The 24905-nt window shown below is 50.2% G+C and overlaps 1 long non-coding RNA gene across 8 annotated transcripts in view; it reads left to right on the forward strand.

Annotated features, from left to right (window-relative positions):
• Positions 1-24905, forward strand: part of LOC309451828 — a 231465-nt gene that overhangs the window by 200812 nt on the left and 5748 nt on the right. For 4 of the 8 annotated variants that reach the window (XR_014186332.1, XR_014186333.1, XR_014186334.1 and 1 more), the window contains exons 1-4: positions 19004-19054; positions 19220-19688; positions 21176-21458; positions 24444-24727. This is a non-coding gene — a long non-coding RNA (uncharacterized lncRNA). Of the gene's footprint in view, positions 1-19003; positions 19064-19219; positions 19689-21175; positions 21459-24443; positions 24728-24905 lie in introns of those variants that run through there. The other 4 variants (XR_014186336.1, XR_014186337.1, XR_014186338.1 and 1 more) reach the window with 4 other exon arrangements.

A 24905-nucleotide genomic window follows, 5' to 3' on the forward strand; every position in this document is an offset into this window, starting at 1 on the left:
GAGTTGTAAGGAGCCATTGGAAGGGGGAATGTTGTTTTTGGAACTGATCTGGCACCTGACCCCAGCAGGGGAAGGACTCAGAGACATCAGCCTACGAATCCGTAACGTAAAACAAAGTCCATTTGAAATAATCCCAGAATCCAAACTGATTACTGTATTTTAAAAGTTAATCTAGGGGGAAGGGTAACCAAAGAGCCAGGAATCCATATTTTGAATAAATCAGTAAGGTTAGAGGGTTGTTAGAGTTAGATGAATGAGACAGGTAGACTGAGGCAAGCAGTGGGTAGTCTGTAACCCTGCAGAACCAGCCGACGGGGAGCAGGGGAGGGATGTGCAGCTGGATCGGTGGATATGTAAGCGGGGGGTTTTGTCCTATTCCCGGTGCCTGTCTTTGGGTAGAACACCTGGTCTTGCCAAATGGTTTATAAAATACACTTTGCTGAGAGATCCTGCCCGGGCTCTTCTCTTGGCGAGGCGATTGTTTCCTACAGCAGGATTTGCAGCAGAAGTTTGGCAGGACAAGAGGCCCATGTGGTCAGACAGCACAGCAGACACTGGAACGTGGGGTCACGGGCACCAAACCCAGCTCGGGTGGGAACCAAGAGGGTGCCCTCGTGGTCAGGGTCTAAAGCACCATCTGTAGCATCTGCCCGTCCTTCTGAGTGCCCAGAGCCTCCTTCCTGGGGCCAAATCCTCATGTTTAGGGTCCCCACGTGTCTTTCATCACCCATGGCCTTTGCTCAGGGCCCACAGCCTCATTTTCAGGTGGAGCTCGCTGCCCGGCAACAACCGCCCGGAAGTCTGTGGACAGTCAGTGGATGAAATGCAGCCAATCACATTTGAGGAGGCAGGGCAAGTCATGTGATTGAAATTTAAGCAGCCAATCAAGCTTTGAGACCTGCAGGACAGTTGGCGACAGTGGGACAAACTGGGCAGTGATCAGGGGCAGGCTGTGCTGGCGCAACAATCACACCTGGTGGGAGTGCGGCACATGGATGATTGACAAACAGTCTGACCAATCATTTGGTGGGGAGAGCAAGTGGGAAATCCCAGACAGCCAATCAGAGGAAACAGTGCCTCAGGGAAGGCAGACACTATGGAGGGAGTGACCCCTCAGGCAGCCAATCAGAGAAAGCATCGCCTCAGGGCAGGGTGGGCCCCAAACAAGGGGAGAGTCACAGCCCAGCCAATCAGCTGCAGGATCAGCTCAAGGGAGGAGACTGACAGCCCTCCCGACCAATGGTGGCGCAGCCCAGGTGGTTGCTGTGCGGGCGGCCAGGGTGAGTTTTGCCATGGCGGCCGTGGAGCTGCCCCAAGGCTGAGCAGCCCCGGCCCAGCCCTGGGGCCCTTTTTCCTCCCTCTGGGGCCCTGGGGCTGTTGTTGCTGCCTCTGGCTCAGGTGTGCGTGGGCTGCTCTGGGCTTGTTCTCCTGGGCGGGGGAGGGGGCAGGGACACTTGCTGGAGAGGAGCTGCTGGGGCTGGAGCTGGAGAGAGCAGGAGAAGGGGAAGCAGCTGGAGGGTGAAGTGCAGGGGATCCCCACAGCTGCTGCTCCAGCTGCACAGAGACAGCTGCCCCTCTGGGTGAGGAAGAGTCCCTGTGAGCAGCCTCAGCAGAGCAGATCACAAACGTGCACCGCAGGGTCTGTGTCAGTGAGGAAAATTACTGTACGGCCATAGAGTATGTGTGTGTGGGGTGTATCCGGGAAGCCTCGTGGTGTAAGAGCTGTAGAACACCGATGTGTTCTCTTAGGTGCAGGATGGGCGAGCGACTGGAGCTACAGAATAGGAGGGGAGGAGAAGACAGACAGACAGAAGTGCCTGAACTCCACAGCTTGCCTGGCAGTGCAGAGAGCAGGAACTGTGGTGAGTCCTGGGCCCTTGGTGACATTTCACCCTGTTTTGTGTCCCAGTCCCTCCCTGCTCCCTCCTCTTTCCTGCTGTACCCTTCTTCCTCTTCATCTCTTCTCCCTCTGTCCCTCTGCTGCTTCCTCACCTATTCCTCCACCCTTCTGAATCTCTGTGCAGGGTTTCTCGTATCTCCCTCTCCGTCTCCACCCCTCTGTGTTCTCATCATCCCTGGTTTCTCTTTGTTGTCATTCTGGTCTGTTGCTCTGTCCTGCTCCCTGCCCCATCATTGCTCACTGTATCCCTCTGTCCTGCTCCCTGCGCCTATTCCTGCCCCTCTTCTTTTTCACTCCCTCTCCATCTTGCTGCCCACCCCAGGATTTTTTCCCCAATCTCTATCCTGCCCCCAACCCTTGTTGTTGTTTGTCTCTCCTGCTCCCTCTCTGTCTTTCTGCCTGTCTTCCCTTTCCCTGTTCTTCTTTCTCCATCTCTGTCCAGATTACTGCTCCTTTTCCTTCTTGATGTCTTTCTGTCCTGGTTTTCTTTCTGTCTTCCTTGCCTGTTCCCAGTCCCATCCTTTCTCACTATATCTCCCCTGTCCAGCTGGCTCTGCCTTTTCTTTGTCTTCTCTTCCTCTTTCCTGCTCCTCAGCCCTCTTTTCCTCTTCCTTCAGCTCATTGCTGCATGTTTCCATTTTCCAGTCTCTTCATTTTGATCCGAACTTTGCTTTATTTCTCAGTCTTTCTTTTTGTCTCTCCATCTGTACATCCCCCTCCCTGTTTTTCTCTACCCCCTTCCTGCTTCTCCTTCTCCCCCTCCCTATCCCTCTGTCCTGCTCCTCAGCCCTGCTGTTTCTTCCTCCCTGTCTCATCATGGCTCCTTGTCCCTTTCTGCCTTGATCTCTCCATCTCTCCATCCTTTTCCCTGTGTGTTTCTTTCTCTCTGGGCTCCTCTGTCTTCTCTCTTGTCTGATTTGTCTCTCTCTAGTCCTCTGTCCTTCTCCCCAGCAGCTTCAACTGAATGACCAGGTGTCCGTGCACTCTGGTGTTTCCTCATCCCTGCCCTGGGGAATATCTGTGTCTGTAGGGCTGGGGATCATTTAGGAGCTGGTCTCCTTGTGCAGACAGCAGAGCTGGGTGCAGCTACAGCAGAGGTTGTTCTCAGCTGCTGCTTATGCAGCTTGTTGGAAGAGCGGCTGTGGGCCTTCTTTGGAAGGGAGGTTTCTTGTTCTGTGCTAACTGCTCCTCGGGACCCTGCACAGGAGCGGTGTTGGGGTCTGCAGGGACGGGTGGGACCTACTGTGATTCCTGGTGAATGTGAACTCAACTTGTCCTGATGTCCTCGAATGAAACCAGACTGACTGTAGATGGTTTTCTTGCCTGTTTCAGTTCTGAACTACATGTTTGGCACTAAAGAATTGAGACTTTGTGCTGTTTTCCAGATGTCAGTGACTGCGAATCAGCTGAGAACATCACTGCCTTATGTACCAGGGCAGGTGGTCTGTGATCAGGGATGTGGACTTGCATAGCAGTGCTTTTATGAACATTTTATGGTCTTGCCACTTGAAAGCCCTTCATTTTCCTAGAAATTTTAAGATGATATTTCTTATTTGGAGGTTCAGACTCTGGTTGGACTTGATGTTGAATGGTCCATATAATGGGGTCCATAAAATAAGAATCTCGCTTCCTTGTTGTTTTCTTACACTGTCTGAATTTGGTAAGCGAAATAAAGAGTGGTTGACAGTGTCTGTTTTTTGAGAGTAACGTATTCCTGACTCTCTCTCTTTGTATGGTGAAGGTTTCTGCCTGCACTATGATTTTGCTGGGCTGTGAGGCTGTGTTGGAGCAGCAGAGGTAAGAAGTGGTGGCTTTAAAGGCATTGAAGCTGTGGCAAAACTAGCAGGAAAAGCTCATTTCTTCCTAGAGAGCTGCCTGACAAAAATAGTTACAAGTAAAGACCCTTGAAGTTGGCTTTTTTTTTTTTTTAATTTACTCTTAATATGGAGCTTTTGGTATTGATTGATTGATTGATTGATTGATTGATTTCTGGGAAGCAAGAAGTGAGAGCCTGTGCACTCCCATAGGCAGCGCTGCCTCCCAAAGAGGTGCACCCTTCTCCACTTCTGTTCCTTCCATGCTCGTGTAGCACAAGGCCATGCAGTAGTGTGTAGATGTGGTGATTCCAATGTGGCTATGAGGTCACAGCCCCACGGTGACGTGCTGTGCTGTGTCTTGGCAGCAGCAGCATCATGGTGCGAGCGTGAGGCCATGGTCCTCACCCTCCTCCTCCTCCTGGTGTCCCTGCCAGCCCGGGACGCCCAGGCTGCTCCAGCCGAGCGCAGGGAGCAGGTGGGCAGGCAGGGGCAGCACCAGCCCCGAGCAGCTCAGCAGGGCAGCAGTGGGGCCAGGGATGGTGCTGGGGCCGGGAGAGCAGCTGGGCTGGGCCGGGCAGGGCGAGCCAGGCAGCACCAGGGTGTGGGCAGGGGGCAGACGCCCCGCAGGGAGGGGAGAGGGGCTGCGGCTGCTTCAGGGGCAAGTTCTGGGCAAGCAGGGGCTGGGAGTGGTGGCACAGTGGCAGAAACCAGCACTGAGTCCCTGTGGGGCCCTCCCTGCCCCCCAGCCTCGTGCCACACAGCCCCATCCCAGGGCACGCTTTGAGCCTTTGGGCCTGTTTCAAATCAAAGCTGGGATTGCTTTGGCCCTTTGGGCCAGTTTTGAGCTAAATCTGGGCACATTTGTGCCCTTTGGGGTCGTTTCTGCCTAGATCTGGGAGTTCTTTGTCTTTGCAGTCCAGTTTATACCCAAATCTGGGGGTGTTTGGGCCACTTTTGGCTGTTTTTTACTCAAATCTGGGCATACTTTGACTTTCTGGTCCAATTTCACTCCAAATCTGGGGATGTTATACCCCTTTTTGGCCAGTTTTGATCCAAATCTAGTGGTGCTTTGGTTTTTCTGGCACTTTTTACCCGATATGCTCAGGTGCTTTTGCCCTTTTTTTCCCCTAATGGAGGTGCCGTGTTCCCAAATACAGAATATTTTTACCTTTGCCAGCAGTTTTGCTCCCAAATGTGGAGGTTTTTGCCTCTTTTGGCCACTTTTTGCCCAAATACTCAGAATCTTTTGCCTGTATTGGCCAATTTAGCCCCCAAATATTTGGAGTATTTAGTCATTTTTCCAGTTTTCTCCCTAAATAGGGCTATTTCTCTGCAATATATGGGCATTGTTGTCCTAAATATGTTGTGCTGTGTTTTGTTTTGTTTTTTCTCTCTTCTTTATGTCCTCTTTTACTCGAAATGCAGGAGTATTGCTCTGTGAGCCTGGAAACCTCTCTGATCTGTGCTTGACTCCAGGCCATGGCATTGGCAGAGGTGATCGAGCTTCTCAGCTGGATCCTGGTTATGAGCCTTGGGCTGTCCCAGAGGTAAGTTGTCACTGTCTGTCTGCTTGAGGGAATAAACACTCATATTTTAATAGGTTATTCATGTGTGATTGTACCCAAGATCATCTCAGAGGCTTTTCAAAAGCTTTTTGTGCCTTGTTGGTGTTACACAGACAGGTCATAAATACTATTTGCCTGAAAACCTGCTAGGTCTCAGCAAAAAGGTCACCCATGTTCCATTTCTAGCTGTGGGAACGTACACCTTTGTATGTGTCTTGTGTCATTATCTCACCCCCTCCCATCACTGCAGGTGACTGAGGAAGAAGGAGATCACAACATGCCATGGAAGCTCCTCACCCATGTTTGACTCCCTGTTTGGTTCCTGCAGTCCATGGTGATCAAGCCTCTTGGTGTAATCCTGTTCCTGAGCCTGGGGGCAATCCCAGGGGTAAGTGTTCAGTCTTCATTGGTCACTGGCCTTTTGCATTTGCTAATATTTGGTTTATTATTTGTTAACATTTTCCTGCAATAGTTGAGTCTTGCAGTAGCCAGCAGGCTCTTTGCTAGAAGAAACATGGATGATCATTTTTTGCCCTGGTGCTCCATGCTTTCGTTTTGTGTGTGTGAGAGGTTTCCTGGTCAGAAGGCCCTGAGAGCCCCCATATTTGTCCATCTGGTTCTTGAGGGGTGTTGCATGTGGCCTGGACACAGTAGTTTGGAAGCTGCCAGGTCCCAGCCAAGGGATCTGCAGCCCCTCTGCAGCTTTGGAAATTTCAGCATGCGTCTGGGCCCCATGTTGTTGCCTGACCCCCGTCCAGGCACTGCAGGTCACTGAGGACAAGGTAGATCACAACGTGAAATGGAAACGCTTTTCCTTTCTCCTTGATTCCAGCGTCCCTGTAGGCAGCGGCTACTTGACTTCTTGAACTTGAGTCTGTCCGTGAGCCTCAGGGCGATCCCACAGGTACGACCTTGGAACAAATGAGCGTTTACATGTTAATTTTCTGTTCCTCTGAAATTTAGCTTTCTACTTTCTTGGCTGACGCTCGGTCACGCAGAGGGGAAGTGGGTCCGGCTCAGTGCTGTGCCCCAGAGGGCTCTGCCTTGCAAAGCTCTTTGCCAACTGCTCCATCTCTGCACTGCTCGCAGTGCCGGCTACCGAGCCAGCAGCAGGTTGGGGCTGAGTTTAAAGCTGGGTGAGCTCCAGGGAGTCCTTTCTCCTGACAGCTCCAGGCCTGGTCAGTGGCCACCGCAAGTGCTGGATAAATGTTGGCAAGATGCTCCTGATGGAAAGGGAGAGAGGAGCTGCCACTGGGATGGGTTTGGATCCTGAGGACACAGCGGTGGGTGACAGGGGTGGCCATTGCGGAGGGGCAGTGTGAGCTCTGGTGCTGCTGTCTCCAGGTTGGATCACCAGACCCAGGCCACCATGCTGGTTCACCAGATCTTTGGCGGATCCCTGTGGTTCTGTGTTGAGCGCTGGCTGCCAGGTCCTGGGCCTGTGACTCTCAGGGCAGCGGTTACCCTGAGAGCCTTGCAGTAAAAACCTTTTGGGAAAACTGCTGAGTGTGTGTAACTTACCCAGAGGTGCAGCTGGTCAGTCTTGTGGTTCCTGTGGGTTGTGGTGTGTGTTGTAGTGATGAAAAAAGCTGTTGGCTGGGGGCCCCCAGCTCTTTGCCACCAGCTGAGTAGCCCATGTTGGCAGTTATGTACCAGCACTTGCTGTCCCAGCACACAGTGGAATTGCACACTGTGAATCCTGGTGCCGACATCCCAGAGCCCAAAGCTGGAGAGGGGGAAGACGGCAGCTGCCTGTGCTGTGCTGGGGTGGTGTTGGGTGCAGGTGTTGTGCCAGGGTGTGCTTACTGCTCTTGCTTTTGCAGTGAAGTTCTCAGTGTGCAAGAGCATCTGGGAGACCTCTGACCCTTTCCTGGACCTGGTGCTGGAGATCAGGTAGTGGGGCAGGGTGTGGGTGGGGGGAGCTCTGCTCTCACAGGGGATGTTCCTGCAGCTGCACCGTTACTGCTCTCGAGGCTGCGTAACTGCCAGTGTCAGGCAGGGTGCAGGCAAGAGGGAAGCAGCTTCTGTTGTTGTGCTGCCTCTGTCTGGCAAAGCAGAGCCTGTTGCCTGAGCATGAGCCACGACTCCTCCATTGAGGCTCCACAGGACTGGGGACAGTACAGCCGTCCCTCATGGCATGCTGGCCAGTGCCTGGCTGGGGTCAGGCTCAGGGGTTTGGTGCAGTCTGTGGCCCTGTGCTCATGCTCTGTTTTATCTCTTGGGGCCAGCGTCTCTGATCAGATGAAAAAAGCTGTGACCAACAGACCCATGTCTTCACCAGTGACAGGCCAGGTGAGTCCTGAAGGCTGTTCTGGGCCAGAGCTGCAGGGAGCTGCTGCCCCTCTGCCTGCTCTGCGAGGGCAGGTGTGCTGCAGCTTGGCAGGGAGGCAGGCACTGCACCCAATGGACAGGTGTGAGGGAGGATGACTTGCAGGAAGGATCCTGCTCAGTTAAGAGTTGCTGTGTGAGCTTGGAGAGGATGGGATTGCAGTATCACCCTGTGTCCTTGGCACAGTGATTCAGCCTGGAGGCCCAAAAAGCTGCTCGTCCTCCTGCAGCTGCCTCCTGTGCCCAGAACAGTTCAGAGCTCCTGCAACACCAGCAGCACAAGTGGGGCCAAAGCAGAGCTGTCCTGGCAGAGCTCCTGGGAGAGCAAGCAGCCACCTACCTCACCCAAGCTGCTGCTGGAGCCCATCCCCAGCCAGGAGCCCAGGGGCAGTGGGGAGAATGCTGAGACCCTGGAGAGGGACTCCTGCAGCAGCAGTGCTGCCAGCCCAGTGCACGGCACAGCGGGGATCTGCCCAAAGCGTCCCAGAAGGCCCAGGGTGGAACCAGGAGCTTTTGCACCTCTCAGGAATCAGGCTGTGGCATGGACCTCCCTACTACCTCCAGCACCAAGATGGCTGCACCCAAAGACTCCAAACTGGCAAAATTGAAATCCTCCCTGTTGGCCAGTGCTGCTTGGAGCTGAACATCACCATGTCACCACCACCAGCCATGAAGCTGGTACTTTCTCCCAAAAAGTGAGTCTGAGCTTCTGCCTGGAGTCTTCGACAGGTGCCGTGTGTCTTCTGAGCTGGAGATTGTGTTGGGGAGAGTGTAGACTGGATGCTGGGTGTCTTGCTAAGCTGGAGGCAGACAGGGAGAGCCCCTCAGCCCCAGGGCTGCAGCAGTTGCTCTGGTTTGGGGTACAGGGCCAGGTCCCTGCTGTTGTTCCCATCCCTGATTAAGGCTGGAGAAACGCCTCCTGTCTTCTTGCTCAGGACAGAGGGGTGGCTGTGCCAGTCCCTGGAGCGGGGTGGCCTCACCAATCTTCTATGAGTGTCTTGTCCCCTGGGGCGATGGGAGCAGGTGACTCCCCAGCTGGAGGCTGCAGAGTCTCCTCCTCCCCACGCAGGGGCTGGGACTGGCCCTCTGGGCGCCGCTGTGCAACCAGGGCTCAGGACAGTGCGCTGGGGTTTCTGTTGTTTAAATTTCCTTCCTTCCTTTTTTCGTTTCTGCTTCTAACAGAAAACACTTCTGATTTGTTGACCACCCCACACTTTCCTCTCCCCTTCTGTGTCTTTACCCTTCTTTTTTCTCTGGGCTCACCTTCTTATTTTCCTCTCTTGCCTTATGGAATCCTCTTTTCTTTAGATCACCAAGTTTGTTGGTTTTTTTTTTTCATGTCAATAACTGCAGCGCAGCATCCTGTGGAAGGCGAGCAGAAGTGACCATTGCACACCACCTCAGTCACAATTTGCCAACCACAGCTACCCGTTGGACACCACCCACCCCAACTCCTTGGTCTTTTGGCAAGTCGAGGTAAATGGTGCCAGTCGCTCCCAGGCTCCTGCATGGCAGCAAGGCCAGTAGTCCATGAGGCAACAGTCTGACATGGCAGGTGGCCTGGGGAAGTGATTTCAGCAGCCACCTCTCCTGTTCTCTTGGATTGGCTAAGATGGTAGCAGTTGGGTGCTGTGCTTGTGCACTGTGGAGTGTGGAGGAAGAGGGGGGCTCCTGCTCCTGACCTGGCCTTCAGATCATGTCAGCCTCTTTTCCTGTTCTGCAGGCTGTCCTCATGTGCTCTCCATTGGCCAAATCATGAAAAGCCGACCTTCAGCTTCATCCTCAGCTCAGCCCTTTGGCTCCCAGCCTCCCCATGACCAGCTGTTCCACTGCCCACCCTTCGCACCACCTTCCTCCCTGCAGCAGCGAGAAGGAGCCCAGCCAGGTCACCCCTGGTTCCTCCAGAAAGTGTCAGTGTAAGCAGCACTGTGGAGCAGACAGCAGCCCCTGTGCTCTGGCTGTGAAGGACAAGGATCAAGTCTCCAGCCCTCAGGGAAGAAGAAGAAGAATCTCACAGGAGGGCTCAGTGTCCCCTGCAGGGAAGGAGGTGGCAGGCAAGGGTCCCAGCGGTGGCAGGGAGGCACCCAGCTGTCAGCACCGAAAGATCAGGCCCGTGGTGCAAGCGTCAGGCCCCAGGACCTGTCTGGACACAGGGCCCATCTGCCCCCTCAAGAGGAAGAAAAGAGGAGATGGAGGAGACTTAAGAGTGCTGCTCAGGGTTAGAATTAGGTTTAGCATTAGGGTTACAGATTGTGGGTAAGGGTTAGAATGAGGGCTTGGGTTTAGGTTTAGTGTTTAGGGTTTGAGTTAGTGATAGGGTTAAAGTTAGGTTTAGGGGTTAGGATTAGGATTAGAGTTACAGTTTGCTGTTAGGTGCTAGGGTTAGACTTAGGGTTAGATGAGTGTTAGGGGTTAGTGAAGAGTATTATGGTAAGTAGTTAGGGTTAGGGGTAGGGACAGAGTTAAGGTTGGGTTTTAGTTAGAGGTAGGTTTATGGTTTAGGTTTAGAGTTAGTGTTAGTGGTTAGGATTAGGGTAGGGTTAGGGATGAAGAATTGGCATTGTAGTTAGTGGTATGGTTTGTGGATAAGGGAAATGGTTAGATTTTGGGTTTGAGGTTAGGATTAGGGGTCTGGTAGTGCTTGGAATAGTGGTTAGGGTTAAGAGTGTTAGAGTAAGGGTTGGAATTTGGGGTAGAGCTGGGGTTAGCGGTTAGGACCAGGATCAGAGTTTTGCTGAGGGTTATCATTTGTTGGTTATTGTTTCTTGGCTAGCGTGTATTAGTTAGGATTAGAGTTAGGATTAGTGTTTAGGGTTAGGTTTTGGTGTTAGGGTTAGGGGCTAGGGTTAGAGGATATGTTAGGTTGAGAATTAGTGCTACAGGTTAGGAGTAGGTTTTTATTAGCATCAGAGGTGGGGCTAGTGTTTCGTCAGATGTAGGGATAGGGCTTTGGGTAAAGCACAGGGTCAGGATTAGAGTTACCAGTTAGGGATTAGGGTTAGTGTTAGGTTGAGATAAAGTGTATGGTGAGGCTTAGATAAGGGTTAGGGATTTGGGTGTAGAGTTAGAGTTAGCATTAGGTAAGGTTTCAGGTTAGGTTTAGATTACAGGTAGGTTTAGGGGTTAGGGTTATAGTTAGGATTAGGCTTTGCGATTAGGGTTAGTCGTTAGTTTTCGAGTTCTAGTTAGAGGTAGGATTAGACTTAGCCTTAGGGAAAAGAATTAATTTTAGTTTTAGGGATAGGATTTGGGTTAGTGTTAAGGTGTAGGGGTTATTGTTAAAGTAAGTATGAGGTTTAGAATGAGGCTTGCAAGCTAGAGTTGGGGTTAAGGTTTAGGAGTTAGGTTTAGAATAAGTGTTAGGGGTTTGTTTTTGTGGTTAGAGTTAGAAGTAGATTTAAGGATAGGGTTATAGTAAGCAGTTAGGATTTAGGGTTATTGTTATAGTTAGGCTTAGGGTTAGATTAGGGTTATTGTTAGGGTTTGGTGTTAGGGCTTTGGTCAGGGCTAGAGTTAGCATTAGGTTTCAGGTTTAGTCTTAGGGTTAGGATTTACAGTAAAGGTTAGAGTTAGGGTAAAAATTAGGGCTTAATTTAAGGGTTAAGTTAGGGTTAGATTGAGAGTTAGGGTTAGGATTAGGTATAGGTCTAGCATTTAGATAAGGGTTAGGTTTTAGATAAGGTTGAGGGTTAGTGTTAGATAAGGTTTTGGGTTAGGGGCTAGAGTTAGGGTTAGAGTTTGGGATAGGCTTAGGGAGCATGGTTAGGGTTAGTGTTTGGGGTTAAGGTTTTAAGTGAGGGTTATGGGTCAGGTTTTGGGTTAGTCTTAGAGTTGGGATTAAACTTTGGGCAAGAGGTTAGAGTATAGCGGTAAGGGTTAGGGTTAGGAGGTTGTGTTTGGGTTAGATGAGGTTTAGGATTAGGGGTATGTGTTAGAGTTAGGCTTTAGGGTTAAGAGTTATGGTTAGTGCTAGAGTTAGGAGCTAGGGATTAGTCTGAGAGGTAGGGTTTGAGGTTCGGGTATGTGTTTGCATTGGGGTTTGGGTTAGGTGTTCAAGTATTAGGGGTAGGATTTGATTAGTGTTAGAGTTTGAGAGTAGTGTCAGTGGAAGTGGTTAGGGTTAGGGGTTAGTTTTAGGAGGTAGGGCTAGGGTTAGGGTTATGTTTAGAGTCAGGGTTAGGGTTAGAGTTAGCTTTAGGGGGTTGATGATAGGCTTAGGTATTAGGGAGAAGAATAAGGGTTAGATTGAAGGACAAGATTATGGCTAGGATAAGTGGTTAAGACTTAGGTTTAGAGTTATACTTCCTTTTAGGGTTAGATTAGAATCGTGTCAGTGGAAGTGGTTAAGGTTAGGGATTAATTTTAGGAACCAGGGCTAGGGTTAGGGTTATGTTTAGAGTCAGGGTTAGAGTCAGGGTTTGATTAGGATTAGGGTTAGAATTAAGGTTAGGGCTTTTGGGTTTGGGTTAGGGGTAGAGTTTGGTTTTAGGTTGAGGCTTAGATTTGTGATTACAGTAAGAAGGCTAAGCATTAGATTTAGAGTTGGAGTTAGAGTTAGGGTTAGGGGTTTGCATTAGCGTTCCATTAGGGTGAAGAGAATTGGGTAGAATTTAGGGTTAGGCTTTGGGTTGAGGGAGTAGCATTAGTGGACATAGTTAGGACTAGCTTAGGTGTAAGGGTTGGGGTTTGGGGTAAGAGTTAGCGGTTGGTCTTAGAGTTAGGGGTAGGAATTATAATTAAGATTAGGGTAAGGGTTAGATAAGTTTAAAGTTTAGGGGTTAGGCAGTAGTGCTAGAAAAGGTGGTTAGGGTTAGGTTTTAGAATTCTGTTGGAGATAGGGGTTCAGGTTCATGGCTAGGGAGTAATGTTATTGTAAATGGTTAAGATTAGCATAGGAGATTAGGTTTAGGGGTGAGGCTAGAGTTAGGGTTAGAGTTAGGGTTAGGATTCTGTTTAGAGGTCAGGTTAGGGTTAGATTTCATGTTAGGGTTAGTGTTGGGTTAGGTTGGTTTAAGGGTTATGGTTAAAGTTAGGTTAGTGATAGGGTTATGGTTAGGTTAAGGTTAGGGTTTAGGTTTAGTGTTAGGACTAGGATCCAAGTTAGGGTTAGAGTTAGTATTAGGGTTTAGGCTTACCATTAAGGTCATAGTTAGCGTTAGGGGTCAGCATTAGAGTTATCATAAGTGTTCGGTTTGTGTTAGGTTAATGGGTAAGGGTTTGAATTAGGGTTAGTTTAGGGTTAGAGTCAGTCGTAAAGGCTGCAGGTTAGGATTTAGGGTTAGGGCTTGGTTTAGTGTAGTGTTTGGTTTAAAGCTGGTGTTAGTATGATGGGTTAGGGTTAGTTTTAGGGTTAGGCTATGGTTATGGGTTAGGGTTAGAGGTTGCATTAGGGTAAGATTTCAATGGTTCGAGTTAGGGTAAGGGTAGAGTTAGGGTTAGTTTTAGTGTAAGTGGTTAAGGTTAGAGGTAGGGATAGGCTTAGGTTTAGGGTTAGGTTTAGGTTTTGGGTTATACTAGGGTTAGTTTTCGGGTTGAGGGGGTTTGGTTTAGGTTAGATTTTGTGCAAGAGGTAGGGTTAGGGTGGTGTTTGGGTGAATGTTATGGTTAGGTGAATAATAGGTGTAGGGTAAGTTTTAGGTTTAGTGGTTAGGATTATGGTTAGGGTAAGGGATGGATAAGTGTTAGGGTTATGGCTTAGGGAGTTTTGTTATTTGAATGGTCAGTTTTAGGTTTTAGATTTATATTGAAGGGTTAGGGCTAGGACACTGGCTTAGGGTTAGAGGTAGTGTTAGTGTTATTTTTGGGATAGGGGTTTAGGGTTATAGTTAGAATGATGGGTTAGGATTTAGCATTAGATTAGAGATAGGTTTAGGTTAGGCTTTAGGGTTAGGCTTAGAGGTTGAGTTAATGGTTAGGGTTAGATATTGGGGTTGGGTTAGTGTTAATTTTAATCTAAGTGCTTACGGTTGGTGGCTGGGTTCATGGGCTAGGGATATGAATGGGGCTGGGATTAGATTAGGGTTATGTTTAGCTTTAAGGTTTGGGTTAGAGGTGAATTTAGGGGTTAGGTGTAGATTTCAGGTTAGAATTAGCATTAGGTTAGGTTAGGTTAGTTACGGCTTACCATTAAGGTTAGGTTAGTGATAGAGTTAGTGTTAGGTTAGGGTTAGAGTTTAGTATTGGGGTTACAGTTTAGGGTTACTGTTAGAGTCAGGGTTAGGGCTCAGTTTTAGATTCACAGTTAGAATTAGTGGTAGGGGTTAGGATTAAGGTTAGGGTATGGGTTGGAATAGTGTTACGTTTCGGGGTTAGGGTGTAGTTTGGATTTACATTTAGGGTTTGGTTAGTGTTCAGGTTAGAGTTAGGGTTAGTGGTTAGTTTTAGATTTACAGTTAGGGTTAGGTTTAGGGGCCAGGGAGTTGTGTCAGTGGAAGTGGTTAAGGTTAGGGTTTAGTTTTAGGATTTAGGGTTTGAGTTAGGGTTAAGTTTCAGATTAGATTTAGGGTTAGGGTTAGATTAGAGTTAGATGATGGTGTTTACAGTTACACTTATGGTTAGGGGTTTGGATGAGGTTTACAGTTAGGATTAGATTAGTGTTAGGATATAGTTAGTCTTAGGGCTAAGGATTAGGTTTCGGAGTTAGGGAATAATGTTAGTGTAAGCAGTTAGGGTTAGGTTTTAATATTAGGGTTGAAGGGTAGGACTAGGGTTAGGGTTAGAGTTAGGATTATGGGTAAGTATTAGAGTTAGATTAGGTTTAGAAGAGGGTTAGAATGTAGGCTTGGAGTTAGCATTAGGGGTTAGTTTTATGTTTTGGGTTAGAGTTAGGATTACGTTTTAGCTTTAGCTTTAGGTTAGAGTTAGGGATGGGGTTAGCATTAGGGTTAGGGTTAGTGTTAGGCAATAGTGATAGTGGAATGGTCAGAGTTAGGTTTTAGATTTATATTAGAGATGGAGGTTGGGGTTGGCATTAAGGGTTGCAATTCTGGTTAGTGGTTAGGGGGTAGTGTTAGTGTAAGTCGTTAGGATTAGTGTAAGGGGTTAGGTTTAGGCGTTGGGGGTTGGGATAGCTTTAGGGTTAGGTTAATGGGTTAGGGTTTGAATTAGGGTTAGTTTAGGGTTAGAGTCGGTCGTAAGAGTTGCAGGTTAGGATTTAGGGTTAGGGCTTGGTTTAGTGTTTGGTTTAAGGCTGGTGTTAGTATGATGGGCTAGGGTTAGTTTTAGGGTTAGGCTAGGGTTATGGGTTAGGGTTAGAGGTAACATTAGGGTGATATTTCAGGTAATAGTTTGGGTAAGGCTAGGGTTAGGGTTAGTGTTAGGATTATGGGGGTTTTGGTTTAGGTTAGATTTTGGGCTAAGAGGTAGGGCTAGGGTGGTGGTTGGGTTAATGTTAAGGTTAGTTTTAGGTGAATGATAGTTGTAGGGTAAGTTTTAAGTGCAGGGGTTAGGATTAGGGTTAGGGTAAGGGATGGATAAGTGTTAGAGTTAGTGCTTAGGCAGTGGTGTCAGTGGAAGTGGTTCGGGTTGGGGTTTAGCTCAGGGTCCCAGGGGGATTTGTCAGGTTCCAAGGCCTGGATGAAGAGCTCCCTTCTTGGTCGCACACATCCACAAAGACAGGGACACGTCTGTGACTGATCTGCCTGGCGCTGTCCCACCAGCAGTGGCAGATGCATCCTGGAGAGGAATGGAGCTGCCAGGCGCTGTCAGAGGATCTCCCTGAGGTGCCACTCGCTGCCCACCCAGACTCACACACTGTCCCTGGCTGGGACAGATACACCAGCTACGAGCTCTGGACACAGGACACAACAGTCCAGCAGCAAAGACCATCTCTCCTGTCCTGAAAGACTCTTATGACCCCTGGAGCCCAAAGCCATGGACCACATGAACTCATTGGACATTTTAGAGGTGTGGCCTATAGGCTGAGGAATGAGATCTGTGTGTATATCCAGAGATAGGAAAAGTGCTGTTGATTAACTGGAATGTATTGGAGAGTGTGGGACCCGGGCACAACACAGATGGTACAGAATAAGGGGGGGGCACTGTCCTGGTTTCAGCTGGGAGAGAGTTAATTTTCTTCCTAGTAGCTGGTAGAGTGCAGTGTGTTGGATTTAATCTGAGAAGAATGTTGATAGCACAGGGATATTTTGGTTGTTGCTAAACCATGTTTATACCAAAGCAAGGACTTTTCAGCAAGGAGGCTGGAGATGCACAAGAAGCTGGGAGGGGCACAGGCAGGACAGCTGGCCCAAGTGGTCAAAGGGATGTTCCACACCGTATGATGTCATGCTTGGTATGTAAACTGGAGAAAAGTTATCTGGGGGACCGCTGTTTGGGATCTGGCTGGGTGTCACTCAATGGGTTGTGAGCAATTGCATTGTGCGTGACTTGGTTTATATCTCCTGTTATTATTATTACCATTTTTGCAATTGCTACTATTACTACTGCCATTATTATTATTATAATTACTATTACTATAATTATTTTATTTCTTATCATTATTATATTATATTTGTTGTAGCTGTTGTAGCTGTTGTAGCTGTTGTAGCTGTTGTAGCTGTTGTAGCTGTTGTAGCTGTTGTAGCTGTTGTAGCTGTTGTAGCTGTTGTAGCTGTTGTAGCTATTGTTGCTATTGTTGCTATTGTTGCTATTGTTGCTATTGTTGCTATTGTTGCTATTGTTGCTATTGTTGCTATTATTTTGCCTTTCTGTCTCATTAAACTGTCTTCATTTTAACCCAAGATGTTTGTTTCTTTCCTGATTCCCTCTCCCATCCCACTGGGCTGGAGGGAGTAAGAGAAGGGCTGTGTGTGATGTTCAGCTGCCTGCTGGGTTAAACAAAACAGTCCTGGTGAAAGGAGTGATCATGCAAGGTGTCCCAGAGGAAGAGGTGAACCTGAGGAGGGCACAGGGTAACAAGGGCCCTTCAATGCCAGGACAGGCTGTGAGGAGCCATGATGCCAAAAGATGTCAGACTGGAGAATGTTTCAGGACACCATCTTGGTTCAGCCCTCCTCTGCCTTTTGTGCCATGAGAGACACCCCATGGTCCTGCCCAGCCTTGTCCTCGGCTCCTGAGCCAGCTGGGAAGATGGAAAGGGCTCAGCAGCAGTGATCCTCATCCAGCTGGGTCTGTTTCCCAGCCCAACCAGCGTGGCCAGAGCAGAGTCACCCATGGCCCCAGGGCACCACAGCCCCTCGCTCTGCAGAGCAGCATCGCCAGCTCAGGGCCCTGTGGGGAGTACAGGGAGGGAACCAGGACCAGCCGGCCAGGCCAGGCTGGACACCCTCACCTGGGGAAAGGGATGTCCCTGGAGAAGAGCAAGGGAGCATTTCTGTGCCTGCAGGGAGGAATCCAGGAGGAAGAGAAACCTCTTTCTGCAGACACTCATTTGGGTCAGGCTGCTCTGTTGCTGGAGCAGGACTCTTGTTCTGGTCTGAGGAGAGGGGCTGGCACTGATGGACACAGGTCATCTGTGGTGGGGATCTGCTGGAGTTGAATCTGCTTTTCCTGTCTGTCCACACCTCCTCAGGAGACACTCTGCATCAGTATCCATTGGAGAATTCTACTATCACATCTTCAAAGTGCTCATTCAAAGTGTCCTCTTTATCTGCTCTCCTGAAACCTCTCTAATTAACTCTACAAGCTTTCTAGAGCTTGAAGAAAATCATGCAGGAGACACAGCTTGTGAGAGCTTGGGGCATTTTAGTGAGCTCATGCTGCATTTGAGGCTGAGTCCATGAACCTCAGGTACTGAGAACAAACAAAGCTCTCAAGGAGGCAAAGTCAGAAACAAAACTTCAAAGCTCCTTGAAGCATTAATGGGCCCCACTGAGGCCTGTTACTGACAAAGGCTCCCCAGGGATTCGTTGGAGGCTGTGATGACAGGTGCCCTTCCAGTGACATTTCTTCCTCCTGATATCCGGTCTCTATCTTCCAAGTTGCTCTTCTTGCCTTTTTTTCTCCCTCTCCTGCATTTTCCCACTACCATGGAAAGCTTGACCATCTCATAAACTGCCCTTCAAGCAGGGAACCCAACCTGTCAGGCTTCTTGTGGTCTTTCACCTCACCACACAGAAGTAACCTCACCGTGATCTTGTAAAACCCATGAGTGCCTTTCAGCTTCTCTGGTAGACATGACCATGTACCAGCTGCTGTCCTGCCACGTGCTCAGGCAGAATGGACATGACAGCCCATCTCCAAGTCCTCTTCGTGGACAGGGCCTGTCCTAGTGCAGAGGTTCTTTCCCAGCCATGTCCCTGCTGCTGGTCTGTCACCTCCAGAGCCAGAACTGACCCCATGGTCCCCTTCACAGCCACAGGCTTTTTACTGGATTATGAGCTTCTGAGACACAAATTACCTCATAACACCACGCCCATCATTCGCCCAGTAAGGAAGGGGTCTTAGGGTTAGAGTTAGGGGTTTGTCTTAAATTTTAGGATTAGATTTAGGATTAGTATTTAGGTTTACATTTAGGCTTAAGTTTTAGGATTTGGTTTAAGGTAATGGTTGGATTAGGGTTAGTGTTAGGGGTTCCGGAGTTGTCTTAGGGGTAGAGTTAAGTTTTGGGGTTGGATGCTTCACGTGCTTCACCATATGTAGAGGCATTCCTGGGGTCATTATGAATATGTAACACCTCACTGTATTTAAGCACACCTCTTATTGTTTAAAGGTGTGAGTGTTGGGCTGTTTTGCTTATGCTCTAATGAACACGTGTTTAAGGAATACAATTAAGGAATTGGATTAAACGTTGTTTATCCATAGAAAAAGCGTAAGTTATTTATTTCAGTTCTTTATTTGGCAAAAATGATGTAATTCTGTCCAGCACAACCCGTTGTCTTTATCTTTCCACCTCTTTCTGGCATTAATAATGACCAGATAAAACCGATCAGGACAGATACTGAGAAATGCACGTGGCCCATGGTCTGTCACGTTCGTTAGAGCTGCTGCTGTTTTGAGATTCCAGGAAGCGGAAACTTCTCTTCAGCGACTTTAAAATGGAACCTGTTCTCAGCAGCCAAGACTGTTCCTCTGTGACAGGACAGAACACTCCAGGTGTGGAATCCACAGGCCCTTAGTGCTGCTGCAGCCAGCGAGTGAGGTGACGAGCGAGCGCGGACACCGTGTGACCGCGGGACGTGCCGATCGCACTTTGTGCTGCGGGTTCAGCGGCTGCGGAGCGGGGAGGGAGGAGTTTATTTGAGAGCCGAGGCTGATCTTCAGTTCAGTGGATTTTCCACTGCACTGAGCCACCATGACGGCACGGCTACCCAGAGACTTTTTTATTTTAATAATGGTTCAACTCAATCAGATTTCGTATAAAAACTTGGCGGGTCAGGCGAATAATGGGACAGCTCTGGCGGGGTCCTGCCGGCAGCGCGGCTCTCCTAGCCCGTCCCGGTGACGCAATTTCCGGCTGCAGCGCTGGGCCGAGCGGAGGCTCCTGAGTGGGTCGGGTTGGCGAGCGGCGGGTCCGGGTTGGCGAGCGGCGGGTCCGGGTTGGCGAGCGGCGGGTCCGGGTTGGCGAGCGGCGGGTCCGGGGGGGCGAGCGGCGGGTCCGGGGGGGCGAGCGGCGGGTCCGGGGGGGCGAGCGGCGGGTCCGGGTGAGCGAGCGGCGGGTCCGGGGGGCGAGCGGCGGGTCGGGATCGGGGCGGGAGAAGCGCCCGCGGCCGGGGCGCGCGCACAAAGGTCCGTGTGCGAACAGGCCCTTGGAGCCCCCGGTCCCGGGAACAGCCGGAGCTGAGCCCACAGCTGCCGGCCTGTTGGTGCTTGTGCAGGGGGCAGCGCAGAGGCCGCCATGGGAAACCCGGGTGTCCCCAGCACGTTCCTGTTGAGGCAGCACGTGGCCAGTGCAGCTTCGTGTGGGACAAGGGAGGCGACTGTGTCCGTGTTGACTCAGGTCGGTGCAGCTGCGCTTGGATTTAGAGCAGTAACCCTGGCTGGCTGAGCCTTGGGGGTTGTTTACTTCTGAGAATGACAGGGGTCTGTTCAGCAGGTCTTTAATTGCTGTGCACTTTTACCCTGACAAGAAGGATTCATTTTCAGTGTTATTCTTTCATCGTAGCTCTCTCCATTGTACGGGTAAGTTTTCCCGCTCTCAAAGGTTCCCTCTCCATTTGGTGGGTGAATTTCTCAGCGTCTCTGCTGCCGTTTGTTTTCCTTCTCCTGCAAAGTGGGGTGGAAAAGAGAAGGCAAAGGCTCCGCTGCTTCCAGGCGGGGACTTGGTTGCTTGTGAAATGCATGTCTAGTTCATCTCGAGGAAGACAGAGATGAATGGTGTTAGAAATCAATAAGCTGCGTCCTGTTGGAGGGACAAAGTGTGTTGGGTTTGAAGCCGTTGGGCAGGACGGGAGGAGCTGCCTTCTTGGGTCAGTGATGGGTGTTGGCATGTATTATCTGAGCTGGAGCTGGTGTCTGTCATGACCTGAGCTCTAGAATTATTCTGAGACCCAGGAATCTCCAGTTCCTTGTGCAGCTTTTCCAGGCTGTGGAATCCCCTTTCTGTCACAGGCTGTGACGCAGCCCATGGAGAAGGGGGCACTGTTTGAGGTTCCTCAGTGTGTGCGTTAGGGAGGCGTCGTTCTTGGGCTCACACTGGGCGTTATGAGGAGATGCTTTCACATGAGCTGAAGGCAGCTCTGGGTACCCAAAGCTGTTAACCGGTGTTAACAAACGCTGCTGCCGAGATTTGGGGGTGACGGCACCAGCCGGTCGTGACGAGCGTGGATGTTGCTGAACCGCAGACACCGTCTCGTCCAGGCTGCACAGCCAGAGCGTTTGAAGGGCGGTGTCCCAGCTTCCTTTGATTGCAATGAGCACTCATGTTGGGATTTGCTTTTTAAGAAGCGCGCTCTGCTTGAATCTTTTGCGTTGGGGTTTGTTCTGTTATTTCTGCAATGCCATGAAAGCTGAAGTGCAGGAGGTTGAGAGCTGTTGGAGCAGAGATCAGCACATCTTGTATTGCTTGGATTTTTGTGGGTTTCTGAAGGAGAGAAGACTTGGATCAGTTGGACCCCAAAAGGACATTTTGTACGGATACGCAGGCACGTCACAAGAAGAGCCAGAGGCCATGAATGTAATTGCAAAGAGCAAGTTTTATTGTAGTTCCCTCTCTTCTGGGGGATCTCCGAAGCCGCACCTGAGCTCCCAGCAGAGGTGACAGCAGCGGGGATGCAGGCGCTGGTCAGTCCAGCCCTGCTGGAAGGTCACTGGGCCTGCTGAGCTCGCCTGTATTTCACGGCTTCAGGCAGGCGCAGCCTCCCGCTCTGTCTCACAACAAAGCAGGAATCTCAGACACAGTGATAAGGTGCCCAGAGTTTCTCACAGTCCTGTGTTATCTGACACAGAGGTTCTGCTCATCAAGCACACAGGGTCAGTAGAACAGTTAGTGTGATGTATGTGCTTTTTCTACAGACATGTGCAAGTCACTTGAGCGTATTTACATTTAACTAATTACCTCGCCAAATCTTTCGCTATATCCCCTTACAGCGTTTTGTTCCAGGTTTTCCCTGGTGATTGGAATGTGTTCTTCTTGTTCCTGAAAAACTAATTTATTTCCTTTCCTGCAGCCCTGCCTTCCAGGAGAAACAGCTACAACGCTCTCCCTGTGTGCTGCAGCCGTCCCGGCCCTTGTGCTGAGACCAAGCTCATCACTTGCACAGTACAGACTGTCCTGGTCAGCGCTGCCGAAGCTTCTGCGGTACCGAGCGTGGTTGGGAGATGCAGCGCACGAGCTGCTGTTGTGCTTGCAGGGAAAACTGGCTGCTCTCGGTGTGGGGAAAGCAGGAGGATTCGTTTTGTTCCCGCCTGAGCTGTGGTGGATGAGGAGGTTCTGAGTGCTGCGCAGGACAGGTGAGTGTGTCTGTAGATGAAGATGTTTTAAATTAGCCAGTGTCACACGCTGCCTGTAAAAGTGTCTGTGCGATCCCTGTGTCAGACGAGGCTCTGGGCACAGCCGGGCTCTTGGTGCTGAGGCTGTTTGGGAGAATGCGACCTGGCCCAGGGCTGTGGTTCGACTTGGAGCTTTACTGTTGTGGGAAGACTTTAGCAAGCAGCGTAGCTTATTGCTACCGAGAGTTTTCTAGCAGTGAGCACGGCCTTCTGCTGAGTGAAATTTCCATTTCCGGAGAGTTTTCAGCCAGTTGGTGCTGCCGAGAGTCCCGAGTGAGCCCCGGTCCTGGGAACCCCCGGAGCTGAGCCCACAGCTGCCGGCCTGTTGGTGCTTGTGCAGGTGGCAGCGCAGAGGCTGCCATGGGAAACCCGGGTGTCCCCAGCACGTTCCTGTTGGAGCAGCACGTGGCCTGTGCAGCTTAGTGTGGGACAAGGGAGGTGACTGTGTCCATGTTGACTCAGGTGGGTGCAGCTGCGCTTGGATTTAGAGCAGTAACCCTGGCTGGCTTGTTGAGCCTTGGGGGTTGTTTATTTCTGAGAATGACGGGTCTGTTTAGCAAGTCTTTAATTGCTGTGTACTTTTACCCTGCAAGAAGCATTCATTTTTGATGTTGAGTCTTGGTCCAAGTGTCTCAGGTAGTTGTTATTTTGTTTGGGCTGTATGCAAAAGGTCACAAGGCTTTTCCTCCTCATCCAGAGACCGACGTGATGTAGGCCAAGGCAGAGCACGGGGGGCTCCAGGCACACACTGGTCTTGGAAGCTTTTCAAGGCTGTTTTCATACGTCATTTCATTTGAGTCTCTCTGCTCTGCAGAAAGCGAGTCAAAGGAATTCCTGTGCCCCTGGCTAACTCAAACTAGATATTTAGCCAAAGAGGGGAGATACCACTTTAGCTGGAGCCAATTCTGCTCTGCTTGTGAAAGCAAGCTCAAAGAACCCCAAAATGTCTGTGATCCAGATTCTAGCACTGCCTGTTGCATTTGCATTTCCATGTAAAGCACTGGGCAGCTGAGAATTGTGGTTGTTGCTGGATTAAGCTCCAAGAAATAGTCAGAGGTGGTGGATGCTGTTCTGTGTTCTGTCCCCCTTGAGCACCAGCAGCACAGGTGAATCGTTTTCAGGTAACAACCATGGCAGCAATGGGGCAGAGTTTTCATGCTTTGGCTACATGGCTGGTTTGTGCCCGGGGAAGCGCATCAGCCTTTAGAATCTGGTTTGTGTAGGTGAGACGCCTGGAAAGTGAGTCAATTTTCTCCATGTAGTTAGAAGCCTTTCTTTTTCATAGCTGGCACAGTCATTGTTCGGATTCAGTTTGAGAACAAGAGGAACACCAGGGACAGAGTTAAAGTTTTTAGTTGTTGGTGTCTGAGAGCCAAGGTCTGAGCTCTGCCCGCGGGTGTGAGGAGCTGGGAAGAGGGGATGGATGGGGCAGAGCTTGACTGACACCCAGACTGGTCAATGAAACTGTTCCATTAGCGTCATGCTGTGTCTTTAAGGAGAGTTGGGATCTTCGGGCTGGGGTTTTTTTCAGAGCCGGGACAGAGACTTTTTCAGTTATCTCTAGTTCATCTCAAGGAAGACAGAGAAATAAGCTGCGTCCTGTTGGAGGGACAAAGTGTGTTGGGTTTGAAGCCATTGGGCAGGACGGGAGGAGCTGCCTTCTTGGGTCAGTGATGGGTGTTGGCATGTATTATCTGAGCTGGAGCTGATGTCTGTCACCACTTGAGCTCTAGAATTACTCTGAGACCCAGGAATCTCCAGTTCCTTGTGGAGCTTTTCCAGGCTGTGGAATCCCCTTTCTGTCACAGGCTGTGACGCAGCCCATGGAGAAGGGGGCACTGTTTGAGGTTCCTCAGTGTGTGCGTTAGGGAGGCGTCGTTCTTGGGCTCACACTGGGCGTTACAAGGAGACGCTTTCACATGAGCTGAAGGCAGCTCTGGGTACCCAAAGCTGTTAACCGGAGTTAACAAAAGCTGCTGCTGAGATTTGGGGGTGATGGCACCAGCCGGTCATGACGAGCGTGGATGTTGCTGAACCGCAGACACCGTCTCGTCCAGGCTGCACACCCAGAGCGTTTGAAGGGTGGTGTCGCAGCTTCCTTTGATTGCAATGAGCACTCGTGTTGGGATTTGCTTTTTAAGGAGGGTGCTCTGCTTGAATCTTTTGCGTTGGGGTTTGTTCTGTTATTTCTGCAATGCCATGAAAGCTGAAGTGCAGGAGGTTGAGAGCTGTTGGAGCAGAGAGGAGCACGTCTTGTATTGCTTGGATTTTTGTGGGTTTCTGAAGGAGAAAATCGACCCCAGCATCGGTTGGACTCCAGAAGAACGTTGTTTGAAAATGCGTAGCCAGGTTCCAGTGACGTGTTGGCTTGGGCATGAATGACTGGAAGTGCCTGTTGGGAGAGCTCCGTTGGTGTGGACCCGTGGAGCCTTTATGATTGAGCTTCCAGGTGTGAGAATGCAAAAGGAAACTTGAGCTCGAGCTGGTCTTGCTCTCGAACCAGAATGGTTTTGACTCCTGCCCAGATTTCTGAGAGAGCCGTGAAGGTTCCAGGCAGCCGAGGTTGTGGCCCAGGATGAGTGAGTCGCCCGCTCTGCAGTTGTCCAGCGGGCCCTGCAGATAATGTTTGAGGTGACAAAGCTCTTGGCAGGCGACAGCGTTTGAGTTCATTTGCTTCTATCTGGGGATATATGGACCAGCTGAAAAGGTGGTGTTTGTGTTTACCCGCAGCAGACAGACAGACCCCTGGAGTGTTCATGTGCCCTTGTCGATGAGTGAGGAAATTGTCTGCAAGACAGAAAACGGAAGAGTCCGGGGACAGGTTTTAGGTGTTTTTTCCAGCTCCCTGCAAAACCTGGGCTTTTAGTGTTTTGTTCCAGGTTTTCCCTGGTGATTGGAATGTGTTCTTCTTGTTCCTGAAAAACTAATTTATTTCCTTTCCTGCAGCCCTGCCTTCCAGGAGAAACAGCTACAACGCTCTCCCTGTGTGCTGCAGCCGTCCCGGCCCTTGTGCTGAGACCAAGCTCATCACTTGAACAAGTACAGACTGTCCTGGTTAGCGCTGCCGAAGCTTCTGCAGTAACGAGCGTGGTTGGGAGATGCAGCGCACGAGCTGCTGTTGTGCTTGCAGGGAAAACTGGCTGCTCTCGATGTGGGGAAAGCAGGAGGATTCGTTTTGTTCCCGCCTGAGCTGTGGTGGATGAGGAGGTTCTGAGTGCTGCGCAGGACAGGTGAGTGTGTCTGTAGATGGAGATGTTTTAAATTAGCCAGTGTCACACGCTGCCTGTAAAAGTGTCTGTGCGATCCCTGTGTCAGACGAGGCTCTGGGCACAGCCGGGCTCTTGGTGCTGAGGCTGTTTGGGAGAATGCGACCTGGCCCAGGGCTGTGGTTCGACTTGGAGCTTTACT

The sequence above is a fragment of the Streptopelia decaocto genome, assembly GCF_964273445.1.
Source record: "Streptopelia decaocto genome assembly, contig: HAP1_SCAFFOLD_86, whole genome shotgun sequence".
NCBI lineage: Eukaryota > Metazoa > Chordata > Aves > Columbiformes > Columbidae > Streptopelia > Streptopelia decaocto.